Raw genomic sequence first — 5,806 nt, forward strand, 5'->3', positions numbered from 1 at the left:
CCAAACACTCTCACATCCGGAGAGCTATGTGCATCTTGTTTCATTTTATACAGCTGCCAATAATATTGGAGTATGTTCAACTCAGCTTTGGTTGTGGTTTTCACGATAAATGTTGAAGACAAAGCCTCCTTGATCAACTTATCACATTCCTTTCCAATTGTTTCTTGCCATGACCAACCATTCTTCCCTTCTCTTCATTTCTTAGTTCTTTTGCTTGTCTTTTCAGTTTTTTTTTCCATATGAGCCTCAATCTTGACCACATCAGGAACCACCATATCATCCTCCACAACATCATCATCATCATCCACATCATTCTCATGTTTGGACTGCTCAGCAATAGTTTCAACATCATCATCCACATCATTCTCATGTTTGGACTGCTCAGTAATAGTTTCATCATCATCCACATCATTCTCATGTTTGGACTGCTTAGCAACAGTTTCATGTTGATAGTCCACAACATCTTCATCAGTTGTTCCTCTGGTAGGTGACAAAGTTGGCAACACAGTTATGTCACCAGTGGCACAAAGCAAAGTAGAGAAATAGACCTTATCTATTTCATTGTTAAGGAGTGCCTCAACATTATCTTCATGAAAATCTATGGTTGTAGCCTTAGGAGTAACAACATCTGAGATATCATTGGGCATTGTTTGTTGCAAAAGAGTAACAACTATGACCAACTGTCCAGAAGGCAATGGTGTAACATCCTCTGCAACAGTCAGTTAATCCTTTGCAACAGTTAGTTGATCCTCTACAACAGCTAGTTGATTATTCTCCTTGGAAGGCAATGGTGTAAAATCATAATCATCTTGATCACCATTGAAAGGCTCATTGGAAGACTCTTGAACCACGTCCTCATGTAGATCTTGCTGACTATCAACTTCAAAATCCCCTCCAGTCTTGGGCATCTCTTCACTAATCTCTCTCAAAACATTAGCTGCAAATCTCTCACCTGCAGTTTCTTCTACACCATTTTCATCTTCTGACTCATGTGCACGAATAAGATTTTTTCGTCTTTTTGGTTTCTTTGCTTCCTTCTTAATCTCCAATCCTTTTGTTTTCTCAGTTATTTCACATATGTTGCAAATCTTTCGGGTTTTGGTAGCTTGTACCGCTACTTTTTTACTTGATCTTGATGGCTGGACTCTCACTTGCTCCCTGGTCACTGATTTCCCCCTCTTCTTTACCATTCTAAACTCTGAACGGATTTTGCCATCTTGGATGACTTCAATGTGAGTTCCATCTTCCAATGGTCTTTTTCTTTTCCCCGTAGTCTCAGTAGAAAGATCAAATGAAACTTTCTTAGAAGATGATGACTTCTTCACAGTTGTTAAATCCATAACTTCTTTCTCAACTAATTTAACCTTCTTCTGAGCAGACTTTGTACTAGGTTCTTGGACAACAACATCAGCAATGGGAGACCTTGAATTCGTTCCCCTTGTTCTCTTTGATCTTGAATCCATAACTTCTTTCTTAACTGATTTCTTCTGAGCAGACTTTGTACTAGGTTCTTAGACAACAGCATCAGCAATGAGAGACCTTGAATTCATTCCCCTTGTTCTCTTTTATCTCAGGCCCTTCATAACCCCCTCAGATGAACCTTCACCTACACTACCTACTTTCCTTGCAGTCTGAAAAAACTCTTGCATTATTGTCTCCATACCTGCCCTTATTTCACTCTTGATCTCCTTCTTAACCACCATAACCTCCTCACTTACCTGCATTGCAAAGGTAATATCCACATTTAAACATTTAAAGATATATATAAATAAATTATATTTGCTGATATACAAAGTTATACATCATATCATATGAGTACTAAATATGTAAGGCAATTAATACTACAAAATTGTTGATATATCAACTTGAGGAACATATTAGTAAATCGTCCAACACATAGAGTAGAGTTTTATACTTACAAAGCCTTTGAGCAATTCAACATGTCTCTCAAGCATTTCATTACTACTGTAAGGCTCTGAAACTGATGCAGCACTTTGGGTGCCCTGTTGCTGCAGAGCCTCCTTGATTACATCTTCTTTACTTTCATCTTCACTAATAGCTAAAGTGTCAAAAGTTACAACCTTACCTTTCAAAGGCTGGAGTTTTTCTTCCAAGTTTGGAGATGTAAGTTCTTGGAAGGCAACTTTTCCAAGTCAAGTATTCTTGGGAATCTACCTTCCACTGCCCTACGAGCCCCAAGAGACGGGATGTGAAGGTATGCCCAAACATCAAAGCATATCACACAACCATAAACTTCATATGAATCCCTTTGTGTTATAACATCTTCGTAAATATCATCTAGACAGTACTCCAACATCTCAAACAAAGGAGTGCCCCATGGAAACTTACCAAAAGCAACTAAATCCTTTGCAAGATCAATAAACCTTCCATCTATAGTCCTAGCAGTGTAGGAACCATTATTTCATAATGTAAATTTCTACAAACTGTAAAAACCATGCACAGCGGAATTAATGGGGTTCACAATTTTGATTGGAAAACATACCTGTAAATCAGCTAAGATAACTCTGAGAATATTAGATATACGAATCAGCAATCTCTTAATCTTTTGTTGTATTCCTATCCTTAGATTGGACGTTGTGCGGACAACGATCTACCAACCTTTCTTTCTCTCTTTCCTTGCCTCTCTTTTCCAATCAAAAATGAAATAATGAATAGTGAATTCGGCCAGGAGAGAAGGGTTTCTATTTATAGGCTACAACATGGACCATGAGAAGAAATTAGGGTTGGGCCTCCTGACGGGCTTGGGCTTCCCATGTTCACCTAGAACACACGGCCCAAGTTCGTCAACAAATAGCTTATTCCACTAAAGGAAATTGTTACACTACCACCCTAATCCCAAATTACGTGTTACGTTTATGGGCTCCATATTATATGCTTATTGATCTCCCCGTGTTTAAGATATCGAATGCCCATTGATTAAGTTAAGTTACTGACAACTACATCAATCAACTTCTTATGTCCTTGAGTAGTACCACTCAACCTCATTGTCATGTCGGAATAAATCCACCTGCAGGGTTTACATGACAATCCTTATGAGCTCCTCAAGGGGACATCATTAACCCGACTTCCTGCGGGTCACGGATTCCTTCTATAATCAACAGCACACCTTACATACAATGTCATTGCCCAATCCATCGAGTTTATTGATTCACAAATGAACCTCACTCATTGATGATTTAAAGCAATGTAGAATGCACGTAAGTGCCTGTTATTATATCCAGATTAAGAGGACAAGCATCCATAATAACAGAGGTTTTTGTTCTCTTTTATAGTCAGTATAAAGAGAAATAACCTCATTTGGTCCTGTTCAATACACACAAAGTGTACTAGTGTAATCCTATAGTCAAGATAGACTAATACCAGATTATACTACAACCTTACCAATGGTTTGTCCAAATCTATCTAGGTTGTGAACATTTACTTATACTTTATAAGGTACTGATGATATGATCTTCTGTGTGTCACCACACACCATATCATCTACAACATAAAGTATTAGACACATGCATATAACTAATAACATATATAATATGCATAATATTTGCCCATATAATTCTCATTCAAAATATAAAGATTTAGAGTTATTACAAAAGTAATGCTTTTAGTATATAACCCTATCAATCTCCCACTTATACTCAAAGCATTGCTTTTTAGTATACTACTAACAAATCTCCCACTTATACTTAAAGTTATGCTGCCAAGCATCTGATTTCCATCCCCTCAACATTCCTGTCAAGTAGGTTATCTTCTGATGCTATCTTGGTAACAGTAACATCTCCTCTTATTAGGTGGTACTTGCGCTCAATATGTTTACTTGCTTACAAGAAGTTCCGGAGCCAAACTGATTCTTTGGTTGCCTTAGTGGCTGCCACATATTCAGCTTTCATGGTGGAGTCAGACACGCATTTCTGCTTGACACCCCTCCATACTATGGCTCCACCTCACAAGGTAAACATACAACCTGAGGTAGACTTACTCTTGTCCCTATCTGACTGAAAATCAGAATATGTATACCCTAAGGGAATCAAACTATCTGCAAGGTATACTAACATATAATCCTTAGTCCTTTTCAGGTACTTCAGAATATGTTTTACCGCAGTCCAGTGCCCTTGTCCTGGGTTCTTCTGATATCTGCTAACCATGCCAATGGCAAAGCAGATGTCTAGCCTCGTGCATAACATGGCGTACATTAAGCATCCTACAGCCGAAGCATAAGGAACTGCTTTCATGTCCTCTATCTCTTTTGGTGTCTTGGGACACATATCCTTTGATAGAGGAACTCCATGCCTGAAAGGCAAGAAACCTTTCTTAGAGTTTTGCATGTTAAAACGAGTTAACACAGTATCAATATAGGTAGCCGAGATAAGCACAACATCCTTTTCTTGCGATCTCTTATATTTTTTATCCCAAGGATGTGACCCGCTTCTCCCAAGTCCTTCATTTAAAATTGCTGTGATAACCATACCCTTATGTCTGACAACACTTTCACATTATTTCCAATGAGTAAGATGTCATCTACATAAAGCACAAGAAATACCACTACATTTCCATCAAATTTCTTGTACAAAACAAGATGCTCTTGACCTTTTTCAATGAATCCTTCTGGTTGCTCCATATAGATGGTTTCCTCAAGACTTCCATTAAGGAAAGCTGTCTTGACATCCATTTTATAGACCCACTTGCATCTAATGGGTTTTACACCATTGGGTGGCTCTACAAGCTCCCAAATCTGATTAGAATCCATAGATTCCATCTCAGAATTCATTGTCTTTTGCCAAGATATTACATCTCTATCTTGGAGTGCTTCATTGTAGGTCCAAGGATCAGGATCTTGGTTATCAGTGGTTATGTCTAAAGACATTCCCAGACCAATCCACCTATCAGGTTGTCTAACAACCCTCCCACTACGACGAAGCACCTCTTGTTCTTGTACGTCATTGGTGACACGTTGTGGTTCCTATTCTTATACAATTGGTACTGAAGTAGTTTAATGTCTCTCCTCTCAATACTTCTAGAATAATACTACTCGAGGTAAAATTTAATGCACTATGGGTGGAATAAGCTTAATGATGTATAAATTGCCTTCTAATGCACCAGAACAGATAAAATGTTTATTTTTCTTAATGACAATCTTGTCATTTAAAAGAAACGGGATACCCATCCTTAATTAACATAGAAACTGAAATCAAGTTCTTTCAAAAATTAGGCACATAAAGACAATTCTTTAACACCATAGTCTTATTTCTACCAAAAGATAAACAAACATCTCCCACTGCAACAGCTACTACTCCCGTAGCATCCCCCAAAGATAAGGCAATCTCTCCAGCACTATGTTTTCTGGTTTCCTGGAACCTTTGCAATGAAATGCAGACATGGTTAATGGCTTCCGTATCTATACACCAGGTACTGGTAGATAACACCGCTAAACATGTTAAACGATTAGTGCATGAGACATACCTCCATTATTCTCTTGGTTGAGAAGAGGACAATCTGGCTTCTAGTGTCCTGACTGCTTGCACTTGTAGCACTTGCCCTTAGGCTTTTTCACAACTCCTTGAGGTCCCATGCCCTTCTTTGCCATGTTTCTATGCTTCTGAACATTATTCTTCTTCTTACCGCCATTAGGCGTAGAAGTAGAAACCTTCTCAGTAGCATAAACCTGAACATAACTATGCTTAAAGAGACTCTCAGCTGACTGAAGTTCTGTCATAAGTTTTGCCAAAGACTACAACCTTTTGTTCATGTTGTAGTTAAGGCGGAACGGTTCAAATCTCTCAGGAAGTGT

Source organism: Coptis chinensis, chromosome 1 (assembly GCF_015680905.1).
Source record: "Coptis chinensis isolate HL-2020 chromosome 1, ASM1568090v1, whole genome shotgun sequence".
NCBI classification, from domain to species: domain Eukaryota; kingdom Viridiplantae; phylum Streptophyta; class Magnoliopsida; order Ranunculales; family Ranunculaceae; genus Coptis; species Coptis chinensis.